The sequence below is a fragment of the Microcaecilia unicolor genome, chromosome 9 (genome assembly GCF_901765095.1).
Source record: "Microcaecilia unicolor chromosome 9, aMicUni1.1, whole genome shotgun sequence".
Taxonomy (NCBI): Eukaryota; Metazoa; Chordata; class Amphibia; order Gymnophiona; family Siphonopidae; genus Microcaecilia; species Microcaecilia unicolor.
The window spans coordinates 188795871-188814228 of NC_044039.1; the positions used below are offsets into that span (position 1 = coordinate 188795871).

General features: G+C 42.8%; 1 protein-coding gene across 6 annotated transcripts in view; it reads right to left on the bottom strand.

Moving 5' to 3' along the window:
• KLC1 (kinesin light chain 1) overlaps positions 1-17299 on the bottom strand; it is a 144979-nt gene extending 127680 nt beyond the window's left edge. For 4 of the 6 annotated variants that reach the window (XM_030215566.1, XM_030215567.1, XM_030215563.1 and 1 more), the window contains exon 1: positions 16963-17229. The gene's annotated coding sequence lies outside the window, so the exon portion shown is untranslated. The other 2 variants (XM_030215564.1, XM_030215565.1) reach the window with 2 other exon arrangements.
• Between the last annotated feature and the right edge of the window lie 1059 nt (positions 17300-18358).

Below are 18358 nucleotides of genomic sequence, written 5' to 3' on the forward strand. Positions count from 1 at the left end.
CAGTCATGTTCAGAGTTAGGGCTAGGGCTGTGTTCCAAACAGAAAAAAAAAACAAAAAAAGAGGGGCTTGCTCCCCATTCAGATATGGAGTCATTCCAACTGACAGAGAGGAAACTGGGAATGGCATCCGAGATGGAACCAAACTGAGACTGAGACCAGTGAAGCACAAGTAGACAATATTAGATATGGTGATGTGGCCACCCGGTGTAGCCAGAACTGTGTTCCACAGCCAAATACCAAGCAGCACAGCATGTGGAAAGGGGAAACCGTGCTGTACAGTGATGTAGCTGAACTCTACGTGTACCAATGAAAACTGCTCAACAGCCATGAAAGAGCCAAATTCTTCAGATACCATACAGCAGTGTTTCCCAAGACCTGTCCTGGAGTACCCCTTGCCAGTCAGCTTTTCAGGACATCCACAATGAATATAAATGAAAGAGATTTGCATATAATAGAGGCAGTGTATGCAAATCAAATTCATGCATATTCATTGTGGATGTCCTGAAAACATGACTGGCAAAGGGTACTCCAGGACTGGACTTGGGAAACATTGCTATAGAGCCATAGACTGACCAAAAAGCATCCCCCCCCCCCCCCCCCACCCCATGGCACAGTTCAGTTTGGTATCTATCTTCACCTGCTGGTGGTAGATGGTCATAACCCACATCCCTGGATTTGTCTGCTGCTGCTGAGAAGGAAAAAACATTTACCATCACAACTTTTAAAATAACCTCCACCTTTGGACTTTTCAGATACCAACTGGAGGTGTCAAAGACAAAATGCTTTAGATCTTTCAAGACCAAAAGGAATGATTTAAAAAAAGGAACTATCATTTCACTGAAAACAGCAAGAAAATCTCCAAATCCTTTGTAAATAAGAAAGGCTACATGAAATCAACACTCAGATGCTATTCATTAAGATGACACAAAAACAGGAAGAAGGGGACAGACATGAATAACCTAGGGAAATATTTCTTGACTGACAAGGTAGTAGATGTGTTTAATAGCCTTCCAGTGGAAGAGGCATGGACTGTACCTAAATTTAAGAAAGCATGGGATACGCATACAGGATCTGTAAAGGAAAGGAAGGTATTTGTAAAAAGCTTAGCTGGTATGCATAAGCAACCTTGAAATCAGATAAAAACTAAATAGCCTCACTTTTTCTGTTACCTACAAATTATAACAACCACAACCTGATTCATACTATTGTGGAGATCTGTAATTCATTAAGAATTTTAGAATTCTTTACACTGCACTCACAAAGTAACAATTCTTAATCTTGCAATAATCAAAATAAGTATAGAGGATGAAACAGAACATAAATCACAAACTCATTCTTCCAAAGTATTAACTCAAGTACATCAATTCTTAGTCTTAAACACGTTGGCTGCATTTTAAACTAAAAAATTCAAGCTTTATAAGCCCTTGTCTCGAAGAAAGAAAAAAAGAAAAATAAAAAAAGGATGCCCAAACTCTCTCCTCTTCAGGTTTTATTTCACCTCTTCTTATAAAACAGCTGCATCCTTAAAGCGATTCCTCAGTACATGGTACAACATTTCCTCAAGCCCTGCTAAAAAAAACCAGTTTGTTCAAATAACCCTTGCAAAAAAGCAGGCTCTACAGGCTAGCCAAGTAGGACATTAAACTGCAAGAGTCACACACCCAAGTCAGAGTCACTGCTCTAGATAAAACTATAGTACCTTCATACATATTAAATGAGCTTCAGCCTTCCATTTTATGAGGCACTTATAACCAAAATTTGAAAGCTATTTAAATGTCAGCATTTCAGCCACTGTTTGATCTCCTAAATTAAACAATTGCAAGAGCTTCAAGAGGTAGATCCCCTTCCCTTTCCACCTATGATTAAGAACTGGATAATCAGTATGGAATACATAATGAAAAGAACACAAGTCATGCTGAATCAGAACAAGGTCCAATGTGTCAAACTATATCAACAAATGAGGATACATGGGAGGAAAATATTAAATTCTTGTTCTCAAATTGCCCTTAATGTGTGTTTATATCTAGCATCTCATAAAGTTATGTGATCCACAAAGTCCAATGTAGACACTGCCAAGTACACCGTCACTTTAAATCTTTGAGGCAGTGCTCTTATCGTGTATGCATGGGTGCCTTCCCACCGGGACACTTGAGCATGTGACCAGCAATATAGACAACTCCAAAGGGAAGCAGGAGGGATGTGAGAATATCTGCTACAGATAACAGCCTTCTCCGAGGACAAGCAGGCATAACATTTTCACATGTGGAACTCACTATATACCAGGCGTACAATATAAATCAGTTTCTTCAAATTGAGATAGTGAGAAAAAAGGACCGGAGGGCGGAGCTGACAAATAGTAAAAAGAATCTACAGGACTGCTTGTCCAAAACAGCTATCCCGACTGGAATGCTGCTCCAGACAGTAACAAGCAGTGAAGGTGTGGATAGAAGACGATCATGTAGCTGCCTTACAAACATCTTCAATGGAGAAAGAGCAGGAATGGGCTACTAAAGACACCATGGTTCTCACATTGTGAGCGGCGATCCAGCCATGAAGGGTCAGTCTAGCCTGAGCATATTTTTAGGAGATAGTCAGCCAGCCAGGTCAAAATTGTTCATTTGGTGATGACTATCCCTAATTAGTTAGGGTCAAAGAACACAAAGCTGGGACAACATCAAATGACATTCTGTATGTTCTAGATAGTATGCTAGGGCACACTTGCAGTCAAAGGCTTGCAGTGCTGCTTCTCCAGGATTACAGTGTGGTTTATGGAAGAAGACAAGTAATACAATTGATTGTTTGAGATGGAACTCAGATACCACTTTAGGAAGGAATTTGGGATGGGTTAGGTGTACAACCCTGTCACAGCAGAAGCTGGTATAAGGAGGGTCTGCCAAAGGGCTTGAAGCTCATTGACTTCTGGCAGAAGTAAGAGCTATTAAGAATACTACCTTATATGAGGAATTTCAGAGAACAGGAACAAAGCGGTTCAAATGGAGGTTTCATGAGAGCTGCGAGTATGACATTGAAATCCCACACCACCAGAGGTAATTTGATAGGAGGTATGGTATATGAAACAAACCTTCCATGAATCTAACTATTAAGGGATGAACTGAAACAGTTTATCATCAATTTTAGAATGAAAATCACTGATAGCATGTAAATGCGTTCTGAGTTAGTTTTAAGGCCAGAACCTGAGAGGTGGAGGAGGTACTCCATAAGGGTAGATAGAGCTTGTAGTAGGGTCGAGAGCTCTGGCTGCACACCAGATTGAAAATCTTTTCCATTTTAAGTGGAAACATTTTCATGTAGAAGGTTTCATAGAGGCTAGGGGTATCCGAGAGACTGCATCAGGAAGATTTAAGGAACGTAACTATATGTCATCAACAACCAAGCCATCATGGCTAGAGAGCAAGGGTCTGAAGGAGGAACCCTTAGTTCTGTGTTATTAGGGTTGGGAAAGGATCCGTCAATGGTTCCTTGAATAACTCTAGGAGAAGAGGGAACCAGATTTGATGTGGCCAGTAAAGTGCTATTAGAATCATGGTCCCTTGGTCTCAGAGCAGTTTGAGAAGAGTTTACATATAGGTCTGTTCCCCAGTGCAGTAAGAAGGCATCTGGGGCTGTACAGTTGGGAGCATACAGACAGGAACAAAAGTGGGGAAGCTTGTTGATCTGAAGAGAAGCAAACAGGTCTATCACCGGGATCCCCTACTGCTAGAATATTCAATGAACCATAGAGGTGTTGAGGCAACCATTCGTGAGGCTGAAGGACCCCACTTAGTTTGTCTGCTACAACATTTTGTTTGCCAGCTAGGTAAACAGCTCTTAAAGATGTTTCAAGAAATGGCCAAATCCATATCTGGATTGTCTGTCAACAGAGGTGGTCCTGTTCCTCCCTGTTTGTTCAGGCAATACATTGTTACCTGGTTGTCCATGCAAACTAGAACCACCCGAACAAGAAAAAGGTTCTGGAAGGTTTTGAGAGCATACCACACAGCTCGCAACTAAAGAAGGTTAATGTGTTTTATTTCTCCCATGGAGACCAAGAATCCTATGTGTAGAGTTCTCATTTATTTGGGGTTTTTTTTTTCCAAAAATGTCATTGATTTTATACTAAGCACATACCATTGTGCCATTTAACTATTTTGCTTTAATGAATCTTTATGTTTTCATCCAATTAATGCTTTTACTTTCATTTAATGTATGTATTTATAACATATTTGTTCATTGAAATGGCATCTGCAGTGTTGCTAAGGAACTTACCTGTAGCAGGTGCTCTCCGAGGACAGCAGGCTTTATATTCTCACACGTGGGTGACGCTGACCTACGTCGCCCAGTCCAGGATTTCCAAAAGTATAAATAGCTTTGTGGAGCTTGCATTGTGTGGGCATGCTTGAGTGCCTTCCCACCCACCACGCGAACGTAGTCGCCTCAGTTTTATACTACTGCAAAAATAAAGTAAACATAACAAAGGAGACAACTCTAAGGAGAGGTAGGAGGAACTGTGAGCATATAAAGCTTGCTATCCTCGGAAAACATCTGCTTCAGGTCACAAGGAGCTGCAGTGGGAACCAAACTCAGGTTGCCAGGACCAAAGCCCGCTGCACTAACTATTAGGTGTGGCGGTTTACAGCATGTCAATAGGTGATGGACCATTTGATCCAATTTAACTCTGGGACATGGAAGGAAAAACTTCCTGAGCTAAATCAAACGAATCGATGGTGCCTGAAAACGGGGTAAGGCATGACAAAAAAGGGAAATTTCCTGGCTGAAGTCAAGGCCTAAAAGCGGCCTGACGACGATGAAAAATAAAGGAAACAAACTCAGGAAAAAGAACTAAAACTTAAGGGAAAACAAAAAGGAGGTTCCACAACAGGAACATAATAATGGGAGAACAAATATAAGAAAAATTGCTGAAAGGCACCAAAAAAGCTCTTTAGGAACGAGCAATGCGAGTTCACATAGTGGGTTGGAAGGCCCTTGTACTTGCGCAGTGGAGTGTGTCTCACGCTCCACAAAGTTCTGTTTATACTTTTGTAAATCCCAGACTGGGCGACGAAGGTCGGCATCACCCAATTGTGAGAAAATAAAGCTTGCTTGTTCTCAGAGAATAGCTTCTGTTTTGCACCTTTCCTAGTGAGAACATTTTTGTGCTGTTTATTCAGAACGCCACTTTTTAATGCACCATGACATACAATGCAAGCTTCTGTTTTCACATATCAGGCCAACTTGCTTCCGGTTTCACTTTTCCTTGAATGTTTGGTTTGCTGACATATGGCAGCTTTGTTCAGTGCAGCATGGGAAGTTTTAGTTTGAAAATTCCTGCTGGTAAGTGCTCTGGTGATTTCTTCTAATTCAGCATACAATTTACGTTCGTTATACAAGGACTGACTTTTCCTCACTCTTATGTTTCAGTTCCCGCATTGTTAGTATGGAGCCATTTTATCCAGGTACCTAACGCTGATGGCCATCACTCGTGTTTTTTTCCCCACTTACTTTGACAAGTATCTGTTACATGAAAATCTAAGTTTCTTTCTGCAATGCTGAAAAAGTTGGGCTTATGTCTTCAATAGATGTTTCACTCACAATATCAAGCTTTCACCCATATTATCACGTCATAGCATTTGTAGCATTCAAGTTTGCCATTGTTTTTTGTTAATATTACACTATATCAATCTTGATAGTAGTGCACACCTGCACTAGCACATTTATTAGTGAGGTTTCACTAATTCACATCACCACATTTGTCTCCTTGTATATACCGGACTATGGGAGGGAAAAACACACCTGCATTAGCACATTTTTAAGTTAGGTTCCTGTTTAACTATTTCTCTTCAGTACATTTGTCTCTCTCAAAACAAGGGAGCTCCCCTACAATGGATGATGGATATGTATTTTTTTTTAATCAGATATCATTATTAGGTATGATTTACATGCAGCTTCCATTTGCTTCAGTTCCTTGTTCATAATAAGTTGTGCCTACATTTTAAACCTATCAAACAGGATAGCCAAAAATAAATAAAAATATCTCTCTTTAATACATAAACCTGTGCAGCTGTGTGGTTTATTTATAATTTGTATATTTTGCCTTTTCATATGAATGCTATTTTATGATATTTACGGTTTATATTTACATTGGTTTATTGTTCATTATGGTTGTTTATTATGCTTATTTATTCTATGTACATTTGCCTAGACCCCTGACGCAGGCAATTTTTGCCAAAATACGGACTGTAGAAGCCCTTGCAGATCAGCAACAGAATCTCAATAGTAGCAACATTCCATGCAGAATCTCAAATAGGGAAAGGGAAATGGGGCTTGATATACCGCCTGAGGTTTTTGCAACTACATTCAAAGCGGTTTACATATATTCAGGTACTTATTTTGTACCAGGGGCAATGGAGGGTTAAGTGACTTGCCCAGAGTCACAAGGGGCTGCAGTGGGAATCGAACTCAATTCCCCAGGATCAAAGTCCACTGCACTAACCACTAGGCTACTCCATCCAAAGTAGATGCCCCCTACTTTGAAGGCGCCTTGTGCTTTTTTGGTCATTTGCTTTTGGATTTCCTCTCCTTTGTATTTAGCCAGATATTTATAACAGTCAAGACGTTTTCTGTGAAGTTTATGGAATTCCTCTGCTTTTTCAGGTGGAAGGAATTATGCGAAAGAGTGGAATAAAGTTGATAATCCAGTATTCAACTGGTTAACATTGAAGCTTGAAAAGCTTTTCTGCCAAAAGAGTAACGTTCTAGCTTCTCTTTCTGGAGGAGCAGAAGCACGAGATCTTGCACGTTTTAACACAGATTCCACCACTAAGGAATACTGGAGTAGTTGTGTTTTCTCAAATCCAGTGGATTTTTGTGTTCTATACATTGTATCAATTGGGGCTACCTGAACTGACAGTGCAATCTCCCAGTTTTTGAGTATTCATTATTGAATGAAATGGAACCACCATACTTTCCTGTTTCTAGCTTAAGAGGTATGGCCTGAGCAATCCCTCACACAAAGCCAGGGAAAGAGATACTCTCTGGAGGAGATCTACAGCTCTCAAGTGGCAGATCAGATGGAATACCATAGGACTCCTCACCTGAGAGGTCAGGTGGGTCCTGATCCATCTCCCAGGATAGGTCCAAGTCTGACTCTTCAAAGTACTGCTCATGGGAAGTACGAGGAAGACAGCAATAACTAAAGCGTCGGCTCACGTCAGTGTGTGTCGAGCAAGATGGGACTCTAAAGTTTGAGAAAGGTCATCTGGTAATGTCGACACACATGTCGGTCGGGTTTGTGCTGCACTGGACGGTCGACACCGAATTGGTATGCAAAACCTGTCTCTCCAATACATCAATGAGCTGGGATGGGCTGACGCAAGCATCTTGACAGTCTGCACAGACTGCGAATGCAGTAGCTCTAAAACCTCTACTTTGAGCATAGCCTGGATTCCCTCATGAAGAGCAGGCATCAGTATCGGTTGAGAAAGCAGTGTGGATGCAGCCTGAGCTGTAGCTTATGCAGGTGTAGGAGATCTCAATGGATGTCGACGAAAGAGGAGTTGGAGAAGAGAGCGATCACTGTGGCATGGATGCTTGCCATGCATCAAGGACGTCGATGCAGGAGAGGTAGGGGCAGAGTGCCTGGAGGGAGAGCGATGGTGATGTTTCTCAGCTTTTTTATGCTGCAGGTCCCTCGATGTATGCTACACTGATAATGAGGAGGTAGAGTCCTTAAGCATACGAAGTACCGAGTCTAATGCTTCCCGACTATAAGAAGGGCTCAGCGGTCCCAAAAGGCTGAAAATTGAAAAATGAAGATAATTATAAATACAACATATAAATTTAATAAATTAATACTGCTGGTCCCACGCTCGAGTTGGGCAACCATGCATATGCCATGAGGGCATTGCCTCAAAGATTTAAAGTGATAGTACACTTGGCAGTGTCCGCACCAGGCTCTGTGGACGACATCACCCACAGCTTTAGAAGGGAAGAGAAACAGTTGAGGGAGGGGCTTTCAACAAGGAGGAGATTTTTTTTTTTCAATAGCAAGCAGAGAACAGCTTAGAGGGTCAGATAAACACCTGGTGGGGGGAGGCTTTCAGCAAGGAGGAGATTTTTTTCAATAGTAAACAGTGTCAGAGAGCAAAGAAAAGCTTACGGGGTGGAGAAACAAGCAGAGAGCTAATTGGATGGGGACAGCCCCTATGATGTCAGCTGGGGGTGGAGAAACAAGCAGACAATCGGCTTGGAAAAGCCCTTATGTCAGCTGGGGGGGTGGGCTTCCAGGAATGAGGAGATTCCCAAGCAAAATTACTGGGGGAAGAGAAAAGGCAAGTAAGCTGCAAGATGAAGGTGGAGCCAGCACCAGAGCACTACAAAGAGACAGGGGGACAGGAGCCAGCAAGTACTGAAGGAAAGGAAAGAGTACACCAGCCCTAGCATATGTGAGGAACAGAGACACTTACAGAGAGACTGTTCTGCATATGTGCTAGGCGCTTTCCCCACTGAGATGCTTGCGAAATTGTGTGCTAATCTGCATGCAATTTCCTTTGAGCATTCCTCGCTATTTCCAAATCAGTAAGTTTTACTAAGGATCTAAATGCACGCGGCTTTTAATGGGGACTTTTGTGATGGGGCAACCAGAAATGCACAAAATACGCAAGGAAGCACCAGACACCTAATGAGGCTTAATGATATAGGTCCCTGTTCTCCCCTTCCCTCCCCCGGACATGAAATTTGTGTTTTCACCATCTTAAACAGGGGTGAACAGACTCATTGCAGATGTCTGCAAAAATACCTGGCTATCCATCTCTTATATGCAAGGGAGGAGGGGTGCAACAGGGACCTATATCATTAAGCATCAACAGGAAAGGACAGCGAGACAGGATTACCTAGAAGTAACATAGTGACATAGTAAATGACGGCAGAAAAAGACCTGCATGGTCCATCCAGTCTGCCCAACAAGACAAACTCATATGTGCTACTTTTTGTGTATACCCTACTTTGATTTGTACCTGTCCTCTTCAGAGCACAGACCGTATAAGTGTGCCCAGCACTATCCCCGCCTCCCAACCACCAGCCCCGCCTCCCACCACTGGCTCTGGCACAGACCGTATAAGTCTGCCCAACACTATCCTCGCCTCCCACCACCGGCTGGCTCTGCCACCCAATCTTGGCTAAGCTCCTTAGGATCCATTCCTTCTGAACAGGATTCCTTTATGTTTTATGTTTTGTCTGTTTTGATCCATCACTTTAATTATGACCGTTTACAGATATCCTGAGAAAGAAGGTAGCTTTTAAATTATCAGAGAGAAAGCTCTAAAAAGGTTAGACGTGCAGGGGATAATTCTGAAAAGTCGTCTAAAGTCAGACATCTACAGTACATGCACTAAGCTCAAGTTCTATAAAACTCTTAGAATACTAATGTAAGTCTGCATTTATGCACTTAAAGTTTAGACGTGTGAAGTCCATCCCGTAACTATAATTCTTCTGACTCATCATGAGCTTATTGAATAAAGTCTTGCATGACTACATCATTTAGAGAAGAGAATGACATCTGATTAGTCCAATACCTTCAGCAAATGCAAGGTGTGTCACAGAAGTCAGAAGTAAAAAGTACGGGAAAGGATAACATCAGCCGAAGAAGCAGGAAGAACTGACAAATAACAGAAACTGTGAACCTTAAAGAGGAAGATAGTGAAGAGCCCCCAGGAAAGGCCACCTGGAATACTCCAATCTCAAGTATAGAAGAAAGTAGGATGTTTAACCACGGCAATACAAGACCTGGAGAGACGGATCTGACTCAACACAACCGTTGTGTTTTGGCCGTTAGGCCTGCATCAGGAGCCTACAAAACACATATATACAAATAAACATTGAATAAAAATTGAATAAATATTTATTCAATGTTTATTTGTATATATGTGTTTTGTAGACTCCTGATGTAGGCCTAACGACCGAAACACAACGGTTGTGTCGAGTCTTTCATCAATAAACAAGTATTTTTAAGATCCATCTCTCCAGGTCTTGTATTGCCGTGGTCAAATCCCACTTTCTTCTATACCTGTGTTCTCCCATGGGGCGTTCGAGTTCTCCGCTTGACTGCGGATTTGTTTGAACATATACTCCAATCTCAAAACATTCTTGCAAGAGAAATACACAACTTTTTCACACATATTTGGGTTAGCTAGTAACAATGGTCTTTGGAGTATTTTTTGTTTTGTGAAAGAAAAATCCATAAGTATGTATCTCTCTATTATCACTGGCAGAATAAATTCCCAATACTAGAGATGAACCTAGTGATGTACTGTATTTTATACAAGAAGACAAAGGGAAGATGCCAAAGGCTCTATTACCCCTTTCTCAGAGCCATCTGCAACAGCAATGTGCTGCATGCTCAGTGGTGACATGGACAAGAAGGAAACTTCGCAGCTAGGGTAGGAAGTAGCAGTGTGTCAGATATCTGCCTCACCTCTTTAAAGCCAACAATGCTAACATGAGCACAAGACCACTAGAGAGCACAACATGAAATCTGGCACAGCAAAAGAGGAGATGGACAGAACAATATTGCTATAAATGTTAAATATGCATTGTATAGATTAGTGAAAATGCACTCGACTAAGAATGTAAGAGCATCTTTGCAAGACCATTTTGGCTTTTTGACATACACACATAACTTTCCTACAACTCAACAGAACTGCATTATTTTTCCCCAGAAAACCAGCTGAAAAACATTAAAATGTTCTTTATAGCAATAGTCCATAAACTACACAAAGATGTTCACTGTTTTGGAGGAATCCAGAAAAGGAGAATATACAAAAGGTTAATATCTAATAAAACTTCAAATATTGTGCACAAGATGAAGTGCTCTTTAAGATGGGACTTGCACAGCATTATGTGGGCACGCTGAATTTGGTTCCCAAGCCCAATTCTTCAACTAAGGTGTAAGCTGAGGTGAGGGGAGGAATATCATCATATAACAGTGATCCAACTCAGGATACACATGTTCTAGAATTTGTAGTTTTATCATTGTGATAGCTGGGATGGTGCTATTAAATAGGGGGGGGGGGGGGGACAGGTATGGAGGTTCATGGTACCATAGCACAGTACAGACTAAATATAATTGAGTTGGAAGCTCAAAAGAGGAAGAAAAGCAGAAAGCAAAACGTGGGAGGCAGGATTTTCAATTAAACACGTCCGAGTACTAGCTCAAGACAAAGTTACCCACCATACACAAAAGTATTTCTCTGTCCCTGGGGCAATTAAGATCTAAGTTTTTATCTTACACATTGAAAATCTAAGTGACTTTCCCAGTTTCACAAGGAGCAGCAGTGGGATTTGAATCCTAGCATCCTGCATACCTTCTCAAGATAAGGTCTTGAATGAGTAAACTAACTTCTACCCTCATCTAAAAAAGCAGCAATGAGGCAGAATTAAAACTATCCATATTAGAAGCCTCCATGGTTTTAAGCTCTATTGCTTTCTCTCTTGGTCTTGAGTAGACGTTTTAGGTCCTAACGTTTTATGCTTTTAGAGGTTAGGTACTAAAAACCGCACACCTTTTTTAATTGATAAAGCTACTAAATATCCAGCACTAATTGTGGCAAGTTGGATTAAAGAATCCTATGCTTTAAATCTAAAGGTTTTGTAATTGAACAATGTCCATAGGGTGATTTCACAAAATATCTATATAGGAAAGAGCAGAAATACATTGGCAGTCCTTGAGCCGTAGAAAACTGAATGCTGAAACATTGTGTTCATGTCAATGTTAATAGGTTCTGACTTACTTAATTCGATACACATGAACCGGTATTTTTGTGACCACCGTTACAATTAAAAAGATGTAACCGTGTGGCAAATCAATGTATTTACCTGAAAAATGATTAAAGCAATATATATTTCTTGATGAATATTACATATTTCTGCTTATACAGATTTGCTCCCTGAAGAAGCCCCATATAAGGGCGAACTCTGTGGTCCAGTTGGAGATGGATGCTCTACAGAGTGACCGACTGTTTTTGGACATCCTATTCAGTTTATTACAAACAATAGGAATTTTCATATATTTATATATAGGATGGGTTTTTTTTTTTTTTTTTTTGAGTGAAAATGAGACTTGCCAGGATCTCTAGGAAGCACAGATAAGACCGAATACAAGTGGTGCTTAGATCCTCATTTGAGCTCAGTATTTCCTCTTTTTCTAGAGGAGAGTATTTCAGTGCTCTTTGGATTTAAGCAAGCAAATAATTTTGAAATATGGAAAGTATTTTTGAGATATCTTAGTAAAATATTCACATTTTTAAATTTAATATGCATGACTGAAAAATCATCAAAAAAAAGCAAAGGCTTATTGGAGGGCTGTGCAATATCGTCTCCAGGTATGGGAGGGCAGGTCTGTACAGTGGCATCCATTAGTCTTCTTACTTGGGCAGAGACCTGAAGGCCTTAAGTGGAATGAGTGGCTCCTGATGAGGGGGATCTTACAGGCTGCTCGAGTGAACATGGCACAGTGTTGGAAGTCACCCTTGGTTCCGTCGTTGGTACGATGGATCACAAAGGAGCGTTATGTATGTGAAATGGAGAGGCTGACTGCAGTTAAAACGAGGACCTTGCCTAGGTGGGAAAAGATATGGAAGCCTTTTTTGAGTGTGTAGTAGGGATGAGTGTAATTGGCCTGAGTGACATGAGGGAGCATCAGAGGTTGGTATAGGGAGAGAGGGGGGAGGGTCTAAGGTGGGGTTTCGGGGGGGGGGGGGGTTAGGGTTGGGGGATTTCTGTTTCATAAAATCAAAAAATGTTGAAGGACACTTGGGAGTTATAATAACCATGATACATACTAAATGTCATTGTTTCTTCTTTGTGCGGGTTCAGCATGTTTGACTTGCCTGAAGATATCTGCTTAAGTATTGCATTGTAATGTGCTATTACCTTTTGTTTTGTATCAAAGTTCAATAAAGACTTCTATAAATTAAAAAAATATATATATTAAAGTAATAGAGTATTGATTTGTTTACTCCTACTGTAATACATTGTTCTTTTTTGGTTAATATTTTTGGAGTTTTTTGGATAATGCACTTTTTTTTTTAATAATTAAAAAAATAAATAAAAGACTGCCACCTTAATGGCAGGTCTGGTCGAATAGGCATTTTCAAATAGTTGAAATCACCGATGTCTATGCAAGAATATTCTATAAACTAGATTATGAAAAACTGAACTACCAACTGCTGAATAAAAAAAAATCTGTTTCCTGTCATGTACTTCTTCTAGGGCTCCACTGCTCACACTTGTATAATCATAGAAAAGAGTTTCACCGAGGCTGGAACCCAATGCTTAAAGCTGCCATTTAGGGATTCCCCCCCCCCCCCCCCCATCAACTTCCTTCACCTCCAACAAAATGCCATGGGGCAGATATAACTTGCCTACAGACTTCCATTCAAAGCCAGTCTCAGCTTCCCTGGACTCTAAGGGTTACCATGATGCCAGTCAAGCTCGAGAAGTCTGACAAAGCAAGTCAATCTTGTTGACAATGCCGTACAGAACTTCCTATGCCATTAAAGAGGTTCTTTTTTTTTTTTGTGAAAAATAAAAAAAATGTTCTTTTCGTATGTGTTTAAAATAAACATAAATAGGGAAAAGTAGGGATGTACAAACGGCCCTCCACTCCAATACCAGAGACGTACAGTAGTCCTGAAGATATGTCAAAACAAGCACCACAGAGGTGCAAATAGCAGAAAAAATGTTTTCCCCGCACTACACAGTGACTGAGCATTGAGCAATTAAAAGGTCTGCGACAAAAAGGGAAAGGGAAATGGGACTTGATATGCCGCCTTTCTGTGGTTTTTGCAACTACAAAGCAGTTTACTTAGTATATTCAGGTACTTATTTGTACCAGGGGCAATGGGGGGTTAAGTGACTTGCCCAGAGTCACAAGGAGCTGCAGTGGGAATCAAACTCGGTTCCCCAGGATCAAAGCCCACTGCACTAACCACTAGGTTACTCCTCCGCTATTATTTGCGCCAGAAACAGGCGCTGCACGCTAAAATACAGGTCTATTTCACGTCTGCTTGCATATTCATGATATTCACCAAAATATCTTCAGAACTACTATACACCTCTGGTGTTAGGGATGTACAAATAGCCCTCCACTCCACTTTTCCCCATTTGGACTTTCAACTAGGGGTTTTCCCATTGTTTGCTGTGTGGCTAAAAATAAAGGAAAGAAGAAAAAAAAAGAACTCAAAAAATTCCAGATTGCTGTTTAAACATTATATACAGTTTTTCCTTAGGTACAAATCAAATTTAAGAAAAATTAGGTTTACCAGGGGTAGAAAGGAAACGTGATCTCTGCATCAAAATAAAAATGTATCAGTAAAGTTTGCTGAAACAAAGCACTGACAACAGAACAAGGGCCATTTTAGGTGATGTGTCCTATAGCACTAACATCCATTAATGGTATTAGCATGCACTGTTAGTAAATGACCCTCAAAATGAGAAATATGGATTATTTAATGCTTAAGCTCAGACTTAATATACCACTTCTTGTAAACTGCCTCAATGCACTTGTTCACAAACTAATTCAGAAATTGATAGGACAGTGGAAGAACGCAACACAATAGGGTACCAATGATCAGAAGTAAATGCAGGCTCTAGAGGCCACTAGCGCCAGACTAGCACATGTGTTTATCAGTGCACAATGCTCAGAGCTGGCAAGCATGTGAAACAATGAGCTCAAGGGCTCTAAGTGCAAGTAGTATGCAAATGTATGCTAAAAAGGAGAATTAAAATTCCTCTCCAAAGCTCAGCGGGCAGAACCAAACAAGGGCGCTGCTTCCAAGGCAAACTCTACACCAGCTTAGAGACGGCACTAGGGTTTTCCAGGGCATTGTGGAGGAATAGGAAGACCCCATCCAGCATGCATTTGCAAGCTTCCAGGTTCTCCCCCACACACAATCCTCCCGCAGAAGAGGTTTTACAGGTCTGGGCAGACAAAAAAAAAAAAGAGCCCAGATCTGTCAAACCTGAAGCCTCATGGTCCGGTGGACCTCCAGACTCCCAAAAACCGTAAGCCCCTCACATTTCCAACACATCTGGAGATCCAGTGGGACCTTTATCAGACTCTGCCCACCCACCCAAGGGCTAGCCAAACCCCCCCCCCCCCCATACCTCGAACAGAGAGAGAGGAGGGAAGGACTAGCTCTTCTTCCCTCATCCTGCAGGCGCTGCTTCAAAATGGTGGCACCCTGACTGGTGCATCCTGGGATGCACTGGGTAGGGCTTAACTTCCATAAAAGGGAGTTCTCTTATATGGATAAGCCCCGCCCAATGCATCTCAGGATGCACTGGGCAGGGCACCATTTTGAAGCGGTACCTGCAGAAGGGAGGGAGGCTTGAGGAGTGTGGGGTCTGTTAAGGGTTCCTCTGGACCACCAGATATTTTGGAATTGTGGTGGAGGGTGCTTGTTTTTTTGGAGATGGGGGGGGGGGGTCTGGAGGTCCACTGGACCATCAGGCTTCAGCTTTGACAGGTGCAAGCTTTTGTGGGAGGATTGTGCTTCAGTGCATGCCCAGGCACAATCCTCCCACAGAAGTCCCCCTATGATCAGCGCTAATAATATGTATACATTTGCATGTTGTTAGCACTGATCATTGGGGAGTTAATTCCCCATGCTGTTCCAGTGGTATTTTTCCCCGTGCTATTCGGAACAGCGCTGGGAGCTGATCGGTACCAAAGAGAATCAAGACCTTTAAGGGACAAAATTGGAGCAAGTTTGCCCCCTTTCCAGTTCTGTAGGGATGAGAGTCCAAAAAAAATGCACATCTGCTCTGTGGCAGCAGTGAAAAAAAAAATCAAAGCTAACATGAAAAAAATGTACATTTACAGCTGATTAGATAGCAGTGTATGAACATTCAAATGCAACTGATTCAAAGAATAGAAGTTACAAAGAGAGTCTGCAAAAATATTGGATTCAAATTGTAAATCATGTATAAAAGGTAAGAAATGCTGTCAATGAAAAGAGTTTTACAAATTTAGTACAGGCAGAACTGAGATTTTATTTCCAGTGGTAACAAACATGACCGTAGAACCAAGTACAATATAGCTATTAACACTAAGTAACATCCAAGATAAATTGTGAAATTAATCTCAAGCTATATAGCTCTCATAATTGCAGTAACCTTGTATTAAAATTATTGTATTAAAAGAAACTCAGTTTCACGACCAACATCAAAAACATATTCTAAAGGAGAGAACAACCTACTTAAATATGGCCTGCCAACACCTTGGGATAGGGAGAATCGCATTCTTGCTCATCTCCTGCTTTGTTCTCCTGTCTTCCTTTGAGGTCCCCCTCTCTAATGAGCTCATTAGCACGAAGCACACATCTCCAGCTTCGCAACCTGACTCGGCACATCATTATCCACAACAAAAACCAGTCATACACAAGGAATTTTTTTTTACATCAGAGCTTTTAAGATGAGCGGAAACCAGAGAATCGCAGTGTGTAAACACTGCTCGAAAGAAAACTTGGTATAGGAGGAGGGTCTCCTGCATAGCTCACCCGTGACAGGACAGGTCTGCGGACACCTGACCGAAGTTCTAAGGCTGCGTGTTTACGCGGACTGCTATGCTCCGCCGTATCCAGGCGGAACGGCAAACAACATAAGAGAGGGGCGCGGTACCCAGCAGCAGCAGCAGAAGCAAGGGCAGCGGGTGTGGCCCCTCCGAAACCCCCCCCCCGGGGGGGACCCTGAACGCAGTTTACTGCCCTACTGCCCATCCATCTATCGCCTTTTTTAACCCTTTCCGCCCTCGCAGCGCCAAACCTCCGTTCTCCCTCCTAGTCATTCCCCAGCACTGTCATCGCTGCCCCTCATCCCACCAATTCACCACCCTCCATCATATTAACCCCCCCCCCCCCCCCCCCACCATTAACCTTCCCAGCTCGAACCCCCGCCCGTGTCATTTACCGTTCCGCTGCGGCTTCAAAACCTCCTCAGAGACCGGGTCCGAGCCCTCCTGACTCTCCCTCCGCCACCAAAGTGCTGACGGAGCCGGAGGGAGAGAGGCCGCCGTCTGCCCACCCCTTCCCGGCACACGCGGAGGAGGAGGATGGGCGGACAGAGAGTGCACGTCAGAGAGAGCGAAGCGACAACAGCACCGAGGCGGCAGCAGCAGAAGAAGGCGCCGCCCTATCCCCTCTGAGCGGCCACTGGCTTCCTCATGCCGCTTGACTAGGGCCTACCTCCTCCTTTGCTCACCCTGCCCGACCGGCTCCCGGACTGAAAATGGCGTTTCCTCCTCCAGCCCCACAATGCCCCGCGCGAGCCATGATGTAATCTGTCACCTCTTAAAGAGACACGGCTGTGGAACGCAGCTGTCAAATCGCTGGCCTTCTCGTCCCGGGCCTAAAGCATTTTACTCGAGAGCACTGATTCTCCACCTGCTCCTGAAGCCTTGGCATTCCTTCTTAACCCAAGCCTCCGGGCATACCCAGCCAGTCGAGTTTTCAGTATATTCACACCGCATAAGCATAGGCGTAGTTTGACTGTTTCATTTGGGGGGGCAAAGGATGGGCAGAGCATATTAGCATATTCATTTGCATATATACATATGCAAATGAATATGTTAATATGGAGGAAGGAATTGAAATTTACAAGCAAAATATCACAGATGCACATTTCAAAAAGCTGACATATTTCAATTAATAAATTCTGAATAAAATACTTTTATCTACCTTTGTTGTCTGATCATTTAGTTTTTCTATTGGCTTTGGTCCCAGTGTCTTCTGTTTTATGCAGTGTCTTCTTTCCAGTAGGCTTCCCTCTGCTCCCCACCCTCCCAGTCCCATCCATCTCCTGCTCCTTCCCTCTGCTCACCTCCTCTCCCATCCATCTCCTGCTTCTGCTCCCCACCCCTCCCAGTCCCATCCATCTCCTGCTCCTTCCCTCTGCTCACCTCCTCTCCCAGTCCCATCCATCTCCTGCTCCTTCCCTCTGCTCCCCACCCTCCCAGTCCCATTCATCTCTTGCTCCTTCCCTCTGCTCCCCACCCCTCCCAGTTCCATCCATCTTCCTTCTGCTGCCCCCCCCCCCACGAGGTCCAAGATCGTGACTCTGTCTACCCCCCTCTCTTCCTCCCTCCCTCCCTCCGGCGCAGGCAGCAGTCTTTTTCAGCGTTCCTGGCAGCGGTAGCGATGTACACGCTGCCTTCGGTCTGCCCCAGAAGCCTTCTCTTCAAGTTCCTGTTCCCACCTATGCGGGAACAGGAACTTGAAGAGAAGGCTTTGGGGCAGAGCTGAAGGCAGCGTGTACATCGCTACCGCTGCCAGGAACGCTGAAAAAGACTGCTGCCTGCGCCGGAGGG